Source organism: Arachis hypogaea, chromosome 18 (genome assembly GCF_003086295.3).
Source record: "Arachis hypogaea cultivar Tifrunner chromosome 18, arahy.Tifrunner.gnm2.J5K5, whole genome shotgun sequence".
In the NCBI taxonomy this organism is placed as follows: domain Eukaryota; kingdom Viridiplantae; phylum Streptophyta; class Magnoliopsida; order Fabales; family Fabaceae; genus Arachis; species Arachis hypogaea.
The window spans coordinates 43,282,756-43,305,136 of NC_092053.1; the positions used below are offsets into that span (position 1 = coordinate 43,282,756).

General features: G+C 40.4%; 1 non-coding gene across 1 annotated transcript; it reads right to left on the minus strand.

The window, feature by feature from the left end:
* Window positions 1-208: 208 nt before the first annotated feature.
* Window positions 209-315, minus strand: LOC112773845 (small nucleolar RNA R71). The gene has a single exon (XR_003188371.1). It is a non-coding gene; the product is annotated as a small nucleolar RNA R71 (small nucleolar RNA).
* Window positions 316-22,381: the final 22,066 nt, after the last annotated feature.

Here is a 22,381-nt window from a genome sequence, read left to right on the forward strand (position 1 = left end):
TCAACATCTAACCACCTTCCTGAGAATATGTGATGCAGTGAAGTCTAATGGTGTTCATCCTGACGCCTATAGACTGCTCTTATTTCCATTCTCACTCAAGGATAAAGCAGCCAAGTGGTTGGAGTCTTTCCCGAAGGAGAGCTTGACAACTTGGGAAGATGTGGTGAACAAATTCTTAGCAAGATTCTACCCCCTTCAACGAATCAATAGGCTGAGAGCTGAGGTCCAAACTTTCAGGCAACAAGATGGTGAGACTCTATATGAAGCATGGGAGAGATTTAAGGACTTAACATGGAGGTGTCCACCAGATATGTTCAATGAATGGGTGCAGCTGCACATTTTCTATGAAGGCCTGTCATATGAATCAAAGAAGGTAGTAGACCATTCATCTGGAGGATCTTTGAACAAGAAGAAGACCATTGAAGAAGCCATAGATGTCATTGAGACTGTAGCTGAGAATGACTACTTCTATGCTTCCAAAAGAGGGAACACTAGAGGAGTGATTGATGACAAGTCATCCTAGCCCATTTTAGCTAGTCTTTTTCTTTTGTTTTCATTAGAATTATGCACTTTCTTGAGCTACAAGCAAGCTAATTGAGTAGATTTCCATGTTTCCCTTGATTGAACCAACCATATATGAATTCATGCCATTTCATGAGGTTTTGTGCTATATTTGTTGCATATTGTGAAAGATTGAATATCTCATGATTTTGAGCATAGCTTTGATGAGTTTGGTTGATTTATGATAGGTGAAGAAAGCTTGGAGAAAGGTTGAAGCAAAGAGGAATGGCTAGAAGTGAAGAATGGAATAAGTAAAATTGAACCGGGTTGCATGAAGTTAGCCCCCTAACTTGGAGGCTAACGTTGGCACATGACATTGCAAGGAAGTGGCCAACGTTAGCTCCAACGTTAGCCCCCTAACTTGGAGGCTAACGTTGGAACTTGAGAGTTTCTCCCCTGGGCACCAACGTTTGCGCCAACGTTAGCCCCCTAACTTGGAGGCTAACGTTGGCACTTAAAACACAAAGGGGGAAGGCCAACGTTTGCGCCAACGTTAGCCCCCTAACTTGGAGGCTAACGTTGGCACTTGAACCACAAAGGGAGGGGTACCAACGTTTGCGCCAACGTTAGCCCCCTAACTTGGAGGCTAACGTTGGCGCCACTAGCACTAAGCAAGGCCAACGTTAGGGTCAAAGTTAGACCCCTAACGTTGGCACCAACGTCCACACCAGGAAATCATGCTTGCTGCCATGAAAAGTTAGGAGCAAAGTTAGACCCCTAACTTTGGCCCTAACGTTGGGACCAACTTAGCCAACTTCAAAAACCGGTTCAATTGGTTCACTTCGGTTCTTCTTCAAACTTCAAGAGCAATCAACCAAGGCCTCTTTCAACCCAATTCCACCAAGAACAAAGGCCCAACTCAAGGCTTGAAGATCATTTTGGAAAGTGTATAAATAGGATAGAATTCAAGTTATTAAAGGAGGTTTTCCTTTTAGAATTTTCATAATAGTTTTTGGGAAGCTTTTGTTACTAAGTGAACTTGAATTTCTTTGTTTCCTTTTACTTGCAATTTCATTTTACTTTTGTCTTGGATCTTGGATTGGAGAATTGAAGAAATTCTGTTTCAATCTCAATCTTGGATCTCTCTGTTTCTTTACTTTACTGTTAATTGAATTTCATTTCCGGTTCATTGTTCTTCATCTCTTTTCTTTGCAATTTACAATTTCCTTGCTATTGTTCTTGTTGGATCTAGGAAGGCATTGAGATCTAGACTTGGTTTTCTAGTCTCTGGGTCCTGAGATCTAAATTTCTCATTTCAATTCCCTGTTTATTGCTTTTTCTGTTCATTTACTTTACTGCTTCAAGATCCGGTTCAATCCCAATTCCCTTTCCCTCTTCTGTTTGATGCAATTTAATTTTCCTTGTTTAAATTCTGCAAATCCATTCCCCAATCCCCTTTACATTTCAAGCAATTTATATTCCTTGCACTTTAAGATTCCGCAATTTACATTTCTTGCACTTTAAGTTTCTGCCATTTAATTTCTTGTTCTTTAAGTTTCAGCAATTTATTTCTTGTTCTCTTTACTTCAATGCAATTTACATTCTGCAAGTCACACAATCATCAACCAAATCTTGATTCGCTTGACTAAATCAACCACTAAACTAAAATTGCTCAGTCCTTCAATCCCTGTGGGATCGACCTCACTCCCGTGAGTTTTTATTACTTGATACGACCCGGTACACTTGCCGGTTGGATTGTGATGTTTAGTGAGAGATTTGTTTCTCACCAAAATATCTCATCAAGTTTTTGGTGCCATTGCCGGGGATTGAATAGATTGACAATGATTAAGTGAGGTGGTGATCTAGATCAAGCACTTTTTCTTTAATTTTGACTAACCCACTAACTGTTTGAATTTTTGCTTAAGCTAACTAAAACTTCATTCTAGCAATAGATTGAAGTGTCACTGGTTTGTGTGCTCTTATGTTCTGCTTGTATGTCAGGTACAAGAGGAGCCATACCCAATTTTCATGAACAAGACGAAAGAACTCTCAGGAGGTTAAGAAGAGCCGAAAGAGGGAAAAGTATTGTTGGAGAAGAGGAATCAGACGAAGAATTCCACGAGATGGAAGGAGATACATCTAATCCAGGAGGAGGAGTCAATAATCCACCACAACAGAGGAGAGTATTGGCTTCCTACACCTTTGCAAATGCTAGACATTGTGGAAGTAGCATTCTCACCCCTAATGTCAATGCAAATAACTTTGAACTAAAGCCACAACTCATCACATTGGTCCAGAACAATTGTTCATTTGGGGGAGGACCATTGGAGGATCCAAATCAACATCTATCTACCTTCTTAAGGATCTGTGACACTGTCAAATCCAATGGTGTGAACCCTGAAACCTACAAGCTTCTGCTGTTCCCATTCTCATTAAGGGATAAGGCTGCACAATGGCTTGAAACTTTTCCCCAAGGAAGTATCACTAGTTGGGATGACTTGGTGACCAAATTTCTAGCCAAATTCTATCCACCCCAAAGGGTCATCAGGTTGAAAACCGAGGTGCAAACATTCACACAACTAGATGCCGAATCCTTGTATGAAGCATGGGAGAGGTACAAAGCCTTAATCAGAAAGTGTCCTCCAGAAATGTTCAATGAATGGGACGTGCTGCAAAATTTCTATGAAGGCCTGACATTGAAATCTCAGGAGGCATTGGATCATTCTGCTGGAGGTTCACTACAACTGATGAAAACTGCTGAGGAAGCTCAGAATCTTGTGGACATGGTGGCCAACAACCAATATTTCTTTGCTCATCAAAGAAGCCGCCAACCATCACAAAGGAGAGGAGTTATGGAGCTAGAAGGAGTGGATTCAATCCTAGCTCAAAACAAGATGATGCAGCAGCAAATTCAACAACAATTTGAGCAAATGGCCAAGATGATTGATAGTCTCCAAGTTGCAGCAGTCAACACTAGCCAACCATCAACCACATGGGGACAGAGTGAAGAAACTCAAGAAGAACAACAACAAGAGCAAGTTCAGTATATGCACAACCAAGGACCAAATGAAGTGTATGGTGATACATACAATCCATCCTGGAAGAACCACCCAAACCTCAGATGGGGAGATAACCACCCAAAACCAACAACCATGACAGAGGAACTCAAACCAACACAATCCAAGAAACAACCAAAATCACAACCAGCAGCAGACTAACCAGAACCCCTTCAGAAAACCTCAAAACAACTACCCCAACATCAACCAATACCAATCTAATAACCAATCCACCAACCAAAATGCCTACCATCCACCATCTACATCTCAAAACCCACCTCAAATATCACCTGAAGCCCAAAGAATCACTCACTTGGAAGCCATGATAGACAAAATGTTGAAACACCAAGAAATGGTAGCAAAGAATCAGGAAGCCTCTATAAAGAGCCTAGAGAGACAGATGGGGCAAATCTCCAAGCAAGTATCTGTTGAGAGATCTTCAAACGCACTGCCCAGTGACACAATTCCAAATCCCAAGGAAGAATGCAAGGCAATACAATTGAGGAGTGGGAGAACATTGATAAGCAACAATGACACTACAAGGAAGCAAGCAGAAAACATCAAAGAACCAACAGAGGATGAGAATCAAACAAAGGCAGATGAGGATAAGGAGCAAAATGTGATGCCAAACAAAGACACTGAGAAACTCAAAGAGAGGAACAACCAGCCACATAGCTCAAAGGAAGTAGCTCAGGGGCAGCAGCAAATGGAAAAAAACATCACACCTCCACTGCCTTACCCTCAGAGGTTCAATAAAGAGGTTAAAGACCAGCATTTTCACAAATTCCTTGAGATCTTTAAGAAGCTGGAAATTAATATCCCCTTTTCTGAAGCACTTGAGCAAATGCCTCTATACTCCAAGTTTTTGAAGGATCTCATCAACAAGAAAAGAAGCTGGGATGAGAAAGAAACCATAAGGATTACTGAGGAATGCAGGGCCTTGATTCAAAAGGGGCTTCCCCCCAAGCTTGAGGACCCAGGGAGCTTCTTGTTGCCTTGCACCATTGGGGAATTAACCATCACTAAAGCAATGTGCGATCTCGGGGCGAGTATTAACTTAATACCATCCTCCTTGGTGAAAAAGCTGAATATAGAGGAGGTCAAACCAGTACAAATGTCTTTGGAGCTGGTAGACAAGTCTATGGTATACCCCAGGGGTGTAATTGAAAATCTTTTGGTCAAGGTGGACAGTTTTATTTACCCTGCTGATTTTGTGGTTCTGGAATCAAATGATGATAATGGTGACTCTGTTATACTGGGAAGGCCATTCTTGGCCACTGCTAGAGCTATCATAGACGTAGAGGAAGGGGAACTAACTCTCAGGATGCATGACCAGAGCATCACTCTGAAGGTATTACCAGAGGCACAATTCAGCAAAGAGAAGAAAGACTATATGAAGAGTGATCAGGAAAGTCACAGCAACATCCCAATGCTAAGGACTGTGCAGACTGATGAAAAAGCCCAAAAAGATGTTAAAGTACTGACCACTGAGAAGAGAGGTCCCCAAGGAAAGCCTACAGCCAGAAAAGAAAGATCAACAAAAGGAAAGATGAAGCGCAGGAACAAAGCAAAAAGGGGCTGGAAGAATAGAAAGATTCCAACAGAGGGGCTTTCTAAAGGTGACAAAGTGCAACTGATTTATCAACAGCTGGGGGCAAATCAACAAACCGAGGACTACTACACGGTCAGCAACATACTGTCATTAGAGCACGCTGAGATTGAACACCAGAAAACAAAGAAGAGGATCACGGTCAGAGGAGACAAGTTGAGGCCCTACAAGCACCAGCCACCATAAAAGAAAGCCTCAATGTCAAGCTAGTGACAATAAAAGAGCGCTCCATGGGAGGCAACCCATGCTTTAAGATTTATGTCATTTTACATTCAATAAAGTATGATCACGTGATGCATGAATTCTTTTCTCTTTTCATGAACATGTCCATTTATTGCATGCACTATTTTGAAACATATGCTAAGTTTGGTGTGTCTTCAAGCACACTCAACCAAATATTACAAAGGATTTTGTTTCACATGTTTAAAATATTTTGATAGAGCATATGGCCGAACACTAAGTTTGGTGTCCACATAGCTTCATGAAAATCTGAAATTCATGCATCAATAATCATACATTTGTTATTTTTCAAAACCTTATAAATAGAATTTTTTTTATAATGAAGGCATTAATTGTGATGAACCGTTTGACAAGAAACAAGTTTGGTGTTCATCAAACCTTGATGCACCAATTCAAGGATACAATTAATTCTTCATGAAAAAAAAAGAGAGAAAAAGAAAGTATGATGAAAACAATTCTTATGAATATTTAAACTTCACTAATTGGAGGAAGAAACTCATTTTCTTTATATATTACCAAACATCAAGTTTGGTGTCCTCCAAAGGAAGTGTCACGGTTCACATGAAGATAAGAATTGATAGTTCACATACTTTTACTAAAAAGAACAATATTGCTACGGTAGGATAAGACTAATGTATGTGTCTTGTTGTGATGACTAGAAAGTCAAAGAATCTTCAATGAAAAAGACAAGACAAAGGAAAGCATAGCATAAGGACAAAATCCTATCACATGCTTCAAGGAAGAAATCTGCCACTCCTTGAGAATGGTCACGGCAAAGGCAAGGGAAGGAGCAAATTTTGTCTTCATTCATCCATACATGCACACCCTTGATCCCCATAGTGTCTAATTGCATCCTAGCCCTTCATTGCTCATTTAAAAGCATACCACCTTCAAGCCATGCACATGACCGAATCACTCCTCAACATTACAAGCCTTGTGCAACTTTTTCTTTTACTTTAAACTCCAAACACTTAATCTTCTCTTCATAACTCCCTAGCAAGTCCGAACCTAATCTCTTTTTCCTCCAAACACACATCAAACTCCCCAACATTCTTCACATTCCCTCTCAACTAACCAAGTAATCATGGCATCTTCCTCAAGAACCAAAAGATGAAAAGGAAAAGATCCAATAGTAGAGGAAGAAACTTATGAATATGACCAATGGAAGTTCAAGTCTTGGTCTCATCAAATGCAAATTCAATGGATGAACGAGAAAAAAATCTATCCTGAGATTCCATTCATGTTGCCGGATGATGGATGTCAAGAAATAAAGAACAAGATCCGGAAGAGGAGATGGGAGGAACTTACATCACCAGCCACCCGAGTTAACACCAATATCATAAGAGAGTTCTATGCAAATGTCCCAAGGATTGACATGCGTGAACCCCCAACGTACAAGAGCTATGTGCGTGGGGTGGAAGTAGACTTTGGCCCGGATGCAATCAAGAAAGTCTTGAAACTAAAGTCAGTACGCTTTGATGAACCGGGATACCAACAAAGATTGACTGAGGATCAAGATTATGAAGAGATTGCAAGAGACATTTGTTTGAGAACTCAGAATGGGAGGGAGATAATAAGAACAGATACAAGTTCCTGAAGAGATGTAACCTCATTCCGGAGGCAAAAGGATGGTATGAGTTGATGAAAAGGTCAATTCTGGGGACGGTGAACACCTCAGAAGTTAATAGGGAGAGAGCCTTAATGCTGCATTGTATCATGGTGGGTGGAGAGATAAGAGTTCATGAGATCCTGGCAAGAGACATTCTAAAGATAGCTGAAAAGAATTCGGCCGGATCTTGGTTGTACTATCCGAGCACCATTTGGAAGTTGTGCGCAAAGGCCAAGGTCCCATTGGAAGAGGAGAATCCAATGTGGTTAAGCCAAGGCATGCCCATAACTATTGAAAGAATGATGATACCCCTTGAAGCACACCAAGGCCGAAGGCCACATGGAGGAAGGGAAAGAGAAGAGCAAATGGAAGAAGATGAGCCACACATGGAAGAAGAGCCACAAGAGGAGGAGGAGCAGCCACACTTTTTCCCACATGGCAATATGGATATGACTCAAATGCAAGAAGCAATAGGGAGGTTATCTCAACAATACACAAGAATCCAAGCAAGGCAAGAGGAATATCATTCTTTGTACATGCAAAACCAACAAGCACAAGAAGAAAGAGAGCTAAGAATAATAAACAAACAAAATGAATTCGAGTCAAGATTTCTTGCAATGCAAGAAGAACATGCCTTTCAATCTCATGAATCTTTTGGGAAGCTGGAACAAATGCAAGCTGAAAGTTTGAAGGCTTTCAAGGAGTTCACAACACTCCAAGAAGCAAGATATGAAGTGCAAGCCGATTACAACGTCAATAGCCAAATCAAACTAAACTATATTGGAGAACATTTGCATAATATGGATCCGGCATTCCCAACTTTTGATGAATTCTTCAAAATGAGAAGTGAAATGGAAGTGACCAGGGCTATGAGACTTGAAGATAGAGTGGAGGAGGCTATGAATAATGCTGGCTTTTGGCAAGATCAACAAGCACCAAACAAGGATGGTGGGAACACTAGCAGCCAAGTGTATGAAAGGAGGAAGAAGAGGCATGACAAATGAAAGGTGGACTTGCTCCTTGTTCAAAGAAAAAGCATGCATTCTATCTGTTCTAAATTGTCTTTGCATTTCTAAGTAGTCCATTTTAAAATCTTTGCATTGTGTGTGTTTCTTTTAAAATAAATAGGCTAGTTTATGTGTGTACTTGTGTGTTCATTTTTCACTTAACAAGAAGCATATGTTATCCCCTGCATCTTTTGATTCAATAAAAGAACAGTTTGAATATGAAGAATAATAGTCTCTGTTAGTTAGAAGTGGAATAAAAGTAAGTGGTGGTATGTGTGTGATTGTATAATAGCTCACTTTTAGTGAATAAAGAGCTAAGATATCTCCTTCTAAGTAAAGAGTGGCCTACTGTCTATGAATCTCAATTGAATTGAATTCCTTGGTTAGAAAGAAAAACAAAAAGAAAGAAAGAACAAAGAAGAGCCAAAAAGTGGCAGAACAAAAGAAAAACAAAAAGAAACAAAGCTGGACACCAATAGCTTGAACTCTAAAATACATGCCTGTGATGTTTTTGTATTAGGATCTGCTTGGATTAGTAAGCTCTTAGGAGTGCCTCAACACTTGGTGACTTGGGTTAACTAACCCGGGATCATCAGCTGAAAATCCACTATCAAGAGCAACCTAACTACAAAGCATTTAGTAGCCCAAAGAGGTGCTGGGCATCAATGTTTTAAGAAGGAATGTGAGCCAAGTGTCTTTGGTGAATAATGTGTCAAGTATAAAGAAAAGAAAATGAACTTGCTACACATGACACTCAAATAAAGCTTTTGAATAAAGTAAAAGCCAAGGATAAAGGAATAATGAGAGGTCATAGCAGTATGTCACTTGAAGCTTGAAGGAGACTTTCTAGGCCTAGGAGTCAATAAGAAGTGAGTATTTGCATATCCACATAAAACCCCATGAACTATCAATAACACTTTGCTAGCTAGCATGAACTTCCTCTTCCATTTCATTCTTTCTTCTTAATAATTCATTTCTTGCTTGGGGACAAGCAAGCTTTAAGTTTGGTGTTGTGATGACAAGTCATCCTAGCCCATTTTAGCTAGTCTTTTTCTTTTGTTTTCATTAGAATTATGCACTTTCTTGAGCTACAAGCAAGCTAATTGAGTAGATTTCCATGTTTCCCTTGATTGAACCAACCATATATGAATTCATGCCATTTCATGAGGTTTTGTGCTATATTTGTTGCATATTGTGAAAGATTGAATATCTCATGATTTTGAGCATAGCTTTGATGAGTTTGGTTGATTTATGATAGGTGAAGAAAGCTTGGAGAAAGGTTGAAGCAAAGAGGAATGGCTAGAAGTGAAGAATGGAATAAGTAAAATTGAACCGGGTTGCATGAAGTTAGCCCCCTAACTTGGAGGCTAACGTTGGCACATGACATTGCAAGGAAGTGGCCAACGTTAGCTCCAACATTAGCCCCCTAACTTGGAGGCTAACGTTGGAACTTGAGAGTTTCTCCCCTGGGCACCAACGTTTGCGCCAACGTTAGCCCCCTAACTTGGAGGCTAACGTTGGCACTTAAAACACAAAGGGGGAAGGCCAACGTTTGCGCCAACGTTAGCCCCCTAACTTGGAGGCTAACGTTGGCACTTGAACCACAAAGGGAGGGGTACCAACGTTTGCGCCAACGTTAGCCCCCTAACTTGGAGGCTAACGTTGGCGCCACTAGCACTAAGCAAGGCCAACGTTAGGGTCAAAGTTAGACCCCTAACGTTGGCACCAACGTCCACACCAGGAAATCATGCTTGCTGCCATGAAAAGTTAGGGGCAAAGTTAGACCCCTAACTTTGGCCCTAACGTTGGGACCAACTTAGCCAACTTCAAAAACCGGTTCAATTGGTTCACTTCGGTTCTTCTTCAAACTTCAAGAGCAATCAACCAAGGCCTCTTTCAACCCAATTCCACCAAGAACAAAGGCCCAACTCAAGGCTTGAAGATCATTTTGGAAAGTGTATAAATAGGATAGAATTCAAGTTATTAAAGGAGGTTTTTCTTTTAGAATTTTCATAATAGTTTTTGGGAAGCTTTTGTTACTAAGTGAACTTGAATTTCTTTGTTTCCTTTTACTTGCAATTTCATTTTACTTTTGTCTTGGATCTTGGATTGGAGAATTGAAGAAATTCTATTTCAATCTCAATCTTGGATCTCTCTGTTTCTTTACTTTACTGTTAATTGAATTTCATTTCCGGTTCATTGTTCTTCATCTCTTTTCTTTGCAATTTACAATTTCCTTGCTATTGTTCTTGTTGGATCTAGGAAGGCATTGAGATCTAGACTTGGTTTTCTAGTCTCTGGGTCCTGAGATCTAAATTTCTCATTTCAATTCCCTGTTTATTGCTTTTTCTGTTCATTTACTTTACTGCTTCAAGATCCGGTTCAATCCCAATTCCCTTTCCCTCTTCTGTTTGATGCAATTTAATTTTCCTTGTTTAAATTCTGCAAATCCATTCCCCAATCCCCTTTACATTTCAAGCAATTTATATTCCTTGCACTTTAAGATTCCGCAATTTACATTTCTTGCACTTTAAGTTTCTGCCATTTAATTTCTTGTTCTTTAAGTTTCAGCAATTTATTTCTTGTTCTCTTTACTTCAATGCAATTTACATTCTGCAAGTCACACAATCATCAACCAAATCTTGATTCGCTTGACTAAATCAACCACTAAACTAAAATTGCTCAGTCCTTCAATCCCTGTGGGATCGACCTCACTCCCGTGAGTTTTTATTACTTGATACGACCCGGTACACTTGCCGGTTGGATTGTGATGTTTAGTGAGAGATTCGTTTCTCACCAAAATATCTCATCAGTGATGGAGCTAAACAATGTAGATGCTTTGCTGGCTCAGAACAAGCTCATTACCAAGCAGCTGGTGGACCTCACCAAGAAGATGGAGAGGAACCAAGTAGCAGCGATCACCATTTCATCAACAACCCAAGAAGGAGTGAATGAAGAGGTAGAGGATAGTCATGAGCAAGCCAACTACATTGGGAATTCACCTAGACAGAACCATGATCCATACTACAAGACCTACAACCCTGGATGGAGGAACCACCCAAACTTTGGGTGGAAAAATCAATAAGATCAAAGCCAAGACCAGAGACGTCACAACCCCAACAACAATGCAGCTCACCAACAATTCACACAGAGGACATATCAACACCCCCATAACAACACCTCTCCACATCCATATCAAAACCAAAACAACACCTCTCATCCTTCCACCTCTAATTCCAATCTACCATCATTGGATGACAGACTCTCTAAGATTGAAACCTTACTTGAAGGAATATGCCAAGAGATTCAAGACAACAAGGTGTTCAAAGAGGAGGTGCGAACCAATATCAAGAACCAGGGAGAGACCATCAAGAAGTTAGAATTTCAAATGGGATATTTATCTGAAAAGATTTCCAAACCTATTGATAGCTTCCCAAGTGACACAGAGAAAAACCCGAGAGGCGAAGCAAAGAAAGTAAGATGGGAAGATTGCAAGATGGTCACCACAAGTGATAAGGAGACTGAAGACAAGCAAAGCACACCGTCCAAACAACCTGAAGATACCTCAACAGAGAAGGAGGAAAAAGATCACCAAGAACCAGAAATCTCACAACAAGAGCTGCTGAGACTCTATGCACCCTTTTCCCAACTGCTCAATGGTGCTGTGGAGAAGAGAATATACTCAAGGTTTCTAGATTTGTTTGCATCTCTGCATGTAAACATACCATTCATCAAGACTATCCAACAAATGCCTGCATTCATCAAGTATATAAAGAAGCTGCTACCCAGGAAAAGCTCACTCAAAGGAGGCCAGACTATAGTGATGAACAAGGCATGCAGTGCCCTCATTCAACCTGAGTTGCCTACAAAAAGAAAAGACCCAGGGAGTTTTCATATCCCCTGTGCCATAGGGGAAACAATGTTCGATAGAGCACTCTGCGATTTGGGGGCAAGCATCAACTTAATGCCCTTATCCCTCGTGAAGAGGCTGCAGATCAATGAGATAATGCCCACAGATGTAGTCATAAGGCTGGCTGACAAAACTCAAAAACAAGCAATAGGAGTGGTGAAAAATGTGTTTTTAAAGGTTGGGAAATACTTTCTCCCAACAGACTTTGTCATCCTGGACATGGAAGAGAGTCACACTCACCCAATCATATTGGGAAGACCATTCCTAGCTACAGCCAGAGCACTCATAGATGTGGAGCAAGGGGAGCTAATATTGAGGATCCATGATGAACGACTCAGTTTCAATGTCTTCCAACTCTCACAAGAAGCAGACCAAGAGAACAAAGAACCAAGCAAAGATCATGATGAAATACTGAAGGAGGAAACAAGCACTAAAGCACAACCAACACATCTGGGAACCCCATTGATTGATGAACAAGGCAAACAGCAATTGCCACAGCTCAAGGAAAAGTTGGAGGAACCTAAACCACCGGAGGCATGTGAAGACAACATCAAAACTCCTTTAGAAAAGGAGGGCACAAAGAGTAAGACAACATCATAAGGAACAAAGAAGAAGGTACCCAGGAGGTGGAGGAACAAGAAAATCCCTACCGAAGACTTCTCTCCAAGGGATAAAGTGATCTCAGCTTATTTCCCAGATATTCCCCCTAATCTCCCCACTGTACCATCTCAGTTACCTAAGGTCTTCACTATCAACAGAGTTCTCTCCCTGGAACATGTAGAGATCATTGATACAACCAATGGATATAAGTCCACTTCCAGAGGAGAAGACTTCAAGCATTATCAACCTCCCTGATGAAGGCGAAACGTCAAGCTAGTGACGCTAAAGAAGCGCTGCATGGGAGGCAACCCAAGTTTTATATGCTTTTAGAAAATAGTAAATAAGTCAATATTTATGTATTCCAACCCAAACTTGACAAACACATGGTGAAATCTTTATTGTGCAGTATATAGTGAAGAACAAGTTTGGTGTTCAAAGCATGCTAAGAAAGCATGAATGCAACTCAGAGCATGCTAGTCTTGGAGCTTTGAACAACAACCTCTTCATCACAATGCTCAAAACTAAGTTTGGTGTCACCCTAGGGTGCCACGAATATGCATATAAGGATGCACAATTAGTTAGTTAGTTGGTGTTCATGAATAAACAATTTAATTCTTTTTCTTTATTATTATAGCCGAAAAGTTTAAAAACTTTTTATGATATTGATTTTGCTTATTTTATTTTTATAGGGAAAAAGAAAAGGAGCACAGAAAGAGCTTCAACTACAGATGATGGGACAGCAAGAGGAGTCACTCTCAAGATAGATGACTCAACAAGGGGAGTGGCAAAAGCAAATGATGGATCAGCAACTGAGTCAAGGACAACAATGGAGTGAAACATTCCACAGGATGGAACAAAGGCAAAATGAGCAACAAGAATCCATCCAGAGGCTAATCAACATCCAAGCACATCAAGGGGCACATATACATGAGATGCATCGAAGACAAATAGAACAGGCAGAACTATTGGACGAGCAAAGGGCATTCGCAGAAGGAGTTTACATGAGCGAGACTGGGCATCATATAAACACTCAAGCCAAGCTCGGTTACTTAGTAGGACAGCTGCCAATATTGCATCCAGGAATCGCAAAGTATGAAGAAATGAGGGATGAATTAGCACGAGAAGAAAGACAAAGGGTGGAAGAGAGTCATGAATCAGTGAGGAAGGCACTTGAGGATTGGAAGCAAGCAAGATTGGCACGGATGCGAGGAAATGTAAGAGGACACAAGGAGGACAAGCAAGGAAGAGAGCATGGACATCCACACGAGTAAAAGGTGGTGGAGTTCCTTCTTTGGTCCATCTTTTTCTATGCTTTAAATAAGGAAGATCTTGTATGAAATAGAACATGCTTCCATGTTAGTTTGAACCTTTTAAATTCTGTCTTTTAAGTTTGTTTTTGTTGAATAGGTCTATGCTTGCTAGTCTTTATGTCACTGCATTCTTACTTTACCTACTTGTATGCTTGTCCCGTTGAATCAAATAAAAAAGAGAATGAGTGTTTTACAAAAGACCAGAGTAGTGTTCATACTATGGAAGTACATTCATGAGTTTGTGGTGTGATCATAAGTTAGCTAAGTTGGTTCAACCACAAGGTGGGAGGACAATTATCTGTATGAATAGTAGACTTTGAACCTACCCATGAGACTAGCTAAATAACAAGATCCTAATAAGAGAAAGGGAAAGAACAATGAAAGTAGAAGAATCAAAGAAAAAAAATAAGGAATAAGGCTAGGCACCAATGGTTTTTAATCTTAAGGCATGTGTCTGTGGTGCTCCTGTGTGAGGGATCTACTTGGATGAATAAGCTCTTAGGGGTGCCTTATCACTTGGTAACTTGGGTTAAATAACCCGGAATTATCAGCTGAAAGTCCACTATCAAGAGTAACCTTCACTACAGAGCAGTTAGTAACCCAAAGAGGTGCTGGACACCAAGGTCTCAAGAAAGAAAATAAATAAACCATATGCCTGTGGTGTGTATGTATGGGGGAAAGAGACTTGAGGGAGTAAGTCCTTAGGGGTGTTTCAACACCTAGCACCTTGAACCGACTGGATCGGGAGTGTTGGCTGAAAGCTTATCTTAAAGAGTCGCCCTCTTACAGAGCACTTAGCCTAAAGAACACAAATAAGCGCTGAAATGACAATAAAAGGATCAATGAATAAAAGTCTCATGGGATGCAATCAAAGTGAGTATTTTAGGACATGATAAAATTCTGAAAGACAGTAAAGGAATGAACCTAAGTTGCTATGCATGAAACCACCATAAAACCAGGGACATGACTTCCACAAGAATGACTCATTTCTCTTGGCATTCCATTCATCATTATCTTGTTCCAGTACTTGCTTAGGGACAAGCAAGCTTTAAGTTTGGTGTTGTGATGCCAGGGCATTTTGTCCAGTTTCACTGACCTTTTCTTTACTGTTTTTAGGATAGTTTCATGCATTTCCTTAGAAAATAAGCTAGTTTTGGGTAGATATTCACTTACATCTTGATTCAAGCATACATTGTGCACTTTACATGATTTCATGAGGATTTTGCATAAATTTAATGACAAATTGGATGTTGCATTCCCCATGACTTGGATTAGAACTTTGATGCACTTTATTGCTTGATTTCAGGACAAAGGAAGGCAAGGAAGAACCACTTTAGCAGCCACGTTAATCTAATTAACGTGACTTCTAACGTGGAATGGGAGGTAGCTTGCAAAGTTAATGAGAAAATTAATCGCCAATAACGTCCTCGAAGCCATCATAGCCCACGTTAAGAGTCACGTTAACTTAGTTAACGTGAACTCTAACGTGGAGGAAAGAAAAGGGAGCCGACGTTGGTGACACTTGCCTTTGTCACTAACGTTGGGCCAAGCTCATAAGTGGCCACGTTAGTTGCCACGTTAACTTAGTTAATGTGGCCTCTAACGTTAAGAAGTAAAGGGGAAGCCAACGTTAGTGACATTCAACTTTGTCACTAACGTTGGCCAAGTCCCAATAAGCCACATTAACTCCCATGTTAACCTAGTTAACGTGGAAGCTAACATGAAGGAAGTAGGTGGTCGAAAACGTTAGTGACACCAAATATTGTCACTAACGTTGGAATGAACCCACACAAAGCCACAATGAGCCACGTTAACTCCCACGTTAACTTAGTTAACGTGGAAGCTAACGTGAAGAATAGAGATAATGAGCCAACGTTAGTGACATTCACCTTTGTCACTAACGTTGGAGATGGCTAGCATTGCTACGTTAGAGACCACGTTAACCTAGTTAACATGGACTCTAACGTGGGAGCTAGGGGCACATTGGAACGTTAGTGACAAAGGTAAGTGTCACTAACCTTCTCGAAGGTTGGCAAGCCTACGTTAAGGAGCCACGTTAACTAAGTTAACATGGACTCTAACGTCAGGAATGGGGAGGCTTCTCAATGTTATTGGGAAAGATAAGTCCCAATAACGTGTGCGAAGGACCAGGAGGCAACGTTAGTAGCAACGTTTGTGCCACTAACGTTGAGGTTAACATGGCTCTTACTTGGGTGAGGAACGTTAGTGAAAAAGGTGATTACCACTAACGTTCTCGAACCCATATTTTCACTGAACGTTAACTCCACTAACGTCCTGAGCTAAAGTCTCTTCCCACTTCACACTTTCTCTCTGCAAGTAAAGCCAAGCCCAATGAAGAAGATAACTGCTTCAAACTCAAGATCCAAAGGCCCATACCCAAGACTTGAAGAGCCAACTAGAAGATCAGATGAGTAGTATATATAGGAGTAGCTTTGAATTATTTGGGAAGTTGGAAAATATAGGGAGCCTCTTGGCTTAGAACTACTCTCTGTATTTTACTGCTCTTCTAGTTTTACTTTCATCATGTATTCTCCATCTTTGTTTTCATTTTCCAGAGCTATGAACAACTAAACCTCTTTCATTGGGTTAGGGAGCTCTGTTGTAATTTGATGGATCAATACTAGTTTTCATTATTCTTCTTCTATCTTTTCTCTTGATTTTACTTGAAAGCTTTCGATCTTCATCCAATTGGGTAGTTATCCTGGAAAAGAAGCTATTCAAACTTGGATCTCTTCTGAACCTTGAAAGAGGAATGAAGAGATCATGCTAGAAATGATTTCTCATGCTGGACCAAATTGGGTTTGGATGGATATGTGACTATAATCCTCTCAATACTTGATTTGGGAAATGCATGTGGTATAATCAGTGACCATACTTCATCTTTTCTCATGAGCAATTGACCAAGGAATTGGCTATTGATCAAGATTTGAGAGATTGAATTGCAAGGAATTGTAATTCGATCAATTAAGATTGCCAAGAAGATCAATGAGTGCATTGATTGAGGAAGAGATGAAAATGAACTTGATCCGGAGAATTGCAACATCTCCTGAGCCCAATGAACTCCCCATTTCTGATCTTACCCATTCTCTTTAATTTCTGCCATTACTTTTATGAGCAATTACCCCATTCCCATTTACAATTTTGCAATTTACTTTCAGTCATTTACTTTCAGCTCTTTAATTCTAGCATTTACTTTTTCTCTCATTTACATTCCCGCCATTTTATTTTCTGCAATTCTCAACCCAAATTCTGGATTCGCTCAACTAGAACATTCTTCTAATTAAATTTGCTTGATCAATCAATCTCTGTGGGATTCAACCTCACTCTATTGTGAGTTTTTACTTGACGACGAATTCGGTACACTTGCCGAAGGAAATTTGTTGAGAGACAGTTTCCATGTGCATCAAAACCCTTGCTTCTCACAACCAAGATTACATGCGCTCATCGGCATTAGTTCCTAAGGAGAACAACCTAGGAGTTAAATACTCTCGGTTTATATTTGCTTTGAATTGTGACAATTTTTAGAATAATAATTTGATTATTGGCCAATTGTTGGTTCGGAGCTATACTTGCAATGAAGATCTATTTGGAGAAAATCCTAACCTACAACTTGGTCATTGTCAAATTTTGGCGCCGTTGCCAGGGAACTAGAACCATGAATGCTATAGTTTTGGTTGTTGTTAATATGTTCATAGTGTGAATAGATACTTTTTGGTTGTTTGTTTGCTTTTGTTGGTAATCCGGACTTTGTTGATTTTGTTAATTGATGTCTTTAGTTTTATTTTCAATTTTTATCTATGAGTTATCACCCTCTTGGTTTGGAGTTTGGTTGTGATAATTTTGTAGGGCTTGATAACTTCAATTTTGGCTTGCATCAAGGGATTGGAGCACCAATTTTGGAAGGAGTAACCTCCTCTATACTACAATGAACCAAACCATCCCCAATATGCATACCCCAAACCAAGGATATGGTGGGTTTCATAATGATTACATACCTTCACCACCATATGCCTATAACCCATACCCCCAACATAATCCTCAATCACTACATTTTCAAGCACTCCACTAATATCATCATCCACCTTCTTACATACCACCTCAAAACACTTACCAACATGAATCACTTTCGACACATACAACTTTTTTCCTAAATAATGAAACCCCTATTTCACCACAATGTGGAGTTTCCCAACCCTTGTCCCAAGAAGATCAAGACCTTCAAGCCTTTCTCCTAGAGCAAGAAGGATTCCAAAGAACTCAAGGGCAAGTTATGGCTACCATAGCCGAGGAGGTAAACCACTTGGTCCTACTTTGCTCATCCGATCAAGACACTTCTCTTGTAGAATGTGGAGGATCAACTAAAGAATGGAATGAAGAGGAGAATGTGAAGGCTCAAGGGAAAGAAGAAGAGTTGGGTAATGACATGCAACAAGAGGGAGAAAGGGAAGTATGTGAACCGGAGGCGAGAAAGGGAGAATTGAGGGACATTGATCAAGATGAGGATTCCATCATTGAGGATTTTTTGTCCTCCTTGGTCAATCCTCTTAATGACCCTAATGGGCCTCTTCCCATTGAGTTTAAGAAAGACATGGAGGTAAACTTCTCACAATCTCCTTGTTATGATGTGAGTGATGGGGAAGAGGAGGAAGAAGTTGGTGAGGAAGTAGTTGACAACCAAGAACATATTGAGTGGGTGGCAATCTCACCTATGAGCTTCATTGGCCCCCACCAATATGCTATCTTGGAGACAGACTACCAACTCAAGGTCCTTCTTGGGTTAGTACATAGTGGAGAAAGAAGTGTAGGTTGCCAAGTGGATCCAAGATTCTTCAAGAAAACTAATTCAAGACTTGGAGTTCAAGCATGGTGTGAAGCACAATTGGGTGATTTCTAGAGAGTGTTGGGTTGTTCTAAGGGTCATTTGGGAGCTTGTCCATCCGGCTTGGAGCATAGAGATCAACAAGAGGGAGAACGGGAAACTAGGACATGGGATCCCGGAGGCCCTATGAAGTGCAAGCTTGGATGGAGATTTAAGGAGGAGTGAAAACACAAGCCACCTTAGCAAGAGTCTCCTAAAAAAGTCCAACTTAAGGACTCTAAATCAAAGTGTTAAGTGGGAGACACCCCACCATGGTAACATCTTTCTTACCCTTTCTTTTTGTTTATAGTCCTAGTTTATTGCATGTTTGCTTGTGTTAGTTAGCTTAGGATTAGTTTAGTTTTGATTTTAATAGTTTGAATTGCATATGGATCATGATTTTGTGAATTTTTGAATGTTGTGGGGTTGAGACTTTGATGAGCTAAGGTTCAATACCTTAGATTTTGAAGAAAAATTTTTTGGAAAAAATAGGGCATGTGCGTGCGCACACACCTGTGCGCATGCACACAACAACAAAATTTCACCTCCTGTGCGTACGCACACAAGCCTTTATGCCCCCTGTTCGAAACGCCAGCATAGAGTGTGCGTGGGTGCTCCCCTGTTTTCCTACACCTTGTGCGTGCGTACCACCTTGTGCGTACGCACACATCCCTTTATTCGCACTCCTTGTCTGAGCGCACAGAGCTGTGCGCGCGCACACGTCCATACACTCCCTCTGTTAGGAGCGTTAGCATAGCCTGTGTGCATGAACCCCTTTTCTTTTAGCTCTTGTGCATGCGCACAGACCTGTGTGTGCACGCAAACATGATCCATACCCCAAAAAAAAAGTGTTTTGTGCATACGCACACCCAGGTGCGTACGCACATGTCTTGTTTCCCTTTCTGTTCGGAGCACTCGCACACTTTGTGCGAGCGCACATTGATGCCAGGGCATCTTGGCCAGTTTCACTGACCTTTTCTTTACTGTTTTTAAGGTAGTTTCATGCATTTTCTTAGGAAATAAGCTAGTTTTGGGTGGATATTCACTTACATCTTGATTCAAGCATACATTGTGCATTTTACATGATTTCATCAGGATTTTTGCATGAATTATATGATAAATTGGATGATGCATGATCCATGATTAAGAGCAAGACTTTGATGCACTTTGTTTGATTGATTTCAGGCCAAAAGAAGAAGAGAAGAGCCACGTTAGTAGTTACACTAACGTAGGCACTAACTTGGAAAGAAGGAAAGCCACAACGTTAGTGAGAAAAGTTAGTGGCATGGAGCCAACGTTAGTGACACTTAACATTATCACTAACGTTGGACCAAGATCATGAGTGGCCACGTTAGCGTCCACGTTAACTTAGTTAACGTGGCCTCTAACGTTAAGAAGAAAAGGGGGGAAGCCAACGTTAGTGACATTCAACATTGTCACTAACGTTGGCCAAGTCACACAAGACCATGTTAACTTCCACGTTAACCTAGTTAACGTGGAAGCTAACGTGACAAGACTAGGTGTCGACAACGTTAGTGACACTAAACATTGTCACTAACTTTGGATGAACACACACTATCCCCAAGAAGCCACGTTAACTCCCACGTTAACTTAGTTAACGTGGAAGTTAACGTGGCACCTGGCAGCCTGACCATGCCTTCTTCAAACACGCATAACTTGAGCCACAAAACTCCAAATGAGGTGATTCCAGTAGCATTGGAAAGTAGGATTCCAGAGGTTTCCAAGAATATATGGCACTACATGGTTGACATTAAATTTAAGGGAGAAAACCTGCCCCGAAAGTACAATGATGAACATGGTATCAGCCTGTATTTAGGCCAACTGACCTCTTCACCTTCCAAGAAATATAACTCGAGTTGTAGAGCTCCAAATGATGCGCTTCCAAAGGCATTGGAAAGTAGACATCCAGGGCTTTCCAACGATATATAATAGTATGGGGTGGACACTACGTTTGAGCTTCAGAAACGGGAAATCGCTAGCGTTATTGGCAATCAACATTTCCAGTAACGTTGGCATAGATGCCAGCGACCATGTCCACTTCAAAGGAGCATAACTTGAGCTACAGAGGTCCAATTGAGGTGATTCTAGTTGCGTTAGAAAGATGACATTCAGAGCTTTCCAACGATATATAATACTCTATAGTGGGTATGAAATTTGAGCACAAACAAGAGGCATCTTTTAAGCCCCAAAAACACCAACTGGGCAGCAAGTGCAACGTTAGCCACAAAAACTTTAGCACTAACGCCACACTTGTAGCGTTAGTGTGGCTAACTTTAGCACTAACTTTAGTACCTGGACCTCAACTTAACTCACTTCTCTCTCAAGTCCACTTCCAAGCTCAAGCAAGCAGGCCCACAATTGTCAACCAATCAAGGCCACAAGAAGCATCTAGAATAGGAATTTTTATTTAATTGTAATTTGCTTTTAATTTCATTTTGTAATTTAGGAGAGCCTATATAAAGGCCTTAGTCTTTATATTGAAAAAAAGGCCGGAAAGGGGGGGAACTGAATTCTGGAATGGGGGATTGAAGAGGGGTCTTCGGACTCCCTCCCCTCACACACTTTTCCTTCTCTTTCTTTTAGTTGTAATTTTCATTTATGAATTTGAAGTTTTATTTTCAGTTTTTATCTTCATCTTTACTTTTCTGCACTTTCTTTCTTTTCTATTTTTGTAGAGCAATGATCAATTAACTCTTTACATTGGGTTAGAGAGCTCTATTGTGATTCAATGGATCAATTGTAGTTCTTATTCTTCTTCTTCTTTCTTTTCTCTTGATTTTACTTGAAAGCTTTCGGTCTTCATCCAATTGGGTAGTTATCTTGGAAAAGAAGCTATTCATACTTGGATCTCTTCTGAACCTTGAAAGAGGAATGAAGAGATCAAGCTAGAAATGCTTTCTCATGCTGGACCAAATTGGGTTTGGATGGATATGTGACTATAATCCTCTCAACACTTGATTTGGAAAATGCATGTGGTATAATCAGTGACCATACTTCATCTCTTCTCATGAGCAATTGACCAAGGAATTGGCTATTGATCAAGATTTGAGAGATTGAATTACAAGAAATTGTAATTCAATCACTTAAGATTGCCAAGGAGATCAATGAGTGCATTGATTGAGGAAGAGATGAGAATGAACATGATCCGGAGGATTGCAATATCTCTTGATCCCAATGTTCATTTTATTTTTAGTTCTTACATTTACTTTTCTTGTCATTTTACTTTTCTGCACTTTATTGCTTTCTTTACTTTTCTGTCAATTTACATTTCCTTGTTACTTATCACTCCATTATGATTCGTCTAACTAGGATAATCAATTGACCATTGATTGCTTAATCCGTTAATCTCTGTGGGATTCGACCTCACTCTATTGTGAGTTTTACTTGACGACAATTCGGTACACTTGCCGAAAGGAGATTTGTTGCGAGACAAGTTTTCCGTGCATCACACATCTCCGTTGTTTCATGAAGTGTGCATGCGCACACACACTTTTGCGTACGCACAGGAGCTGTTTTGGGAAAATTTTTTATTGCACATTGAAATAAGCCCTAACGCACTTCCACACCCCTCCACCCGTCTCTTCTCTTCCTTTTATCTTGCTTTTCTGCTTGTTTTACTTAGTTTTTATTGCATTTCAT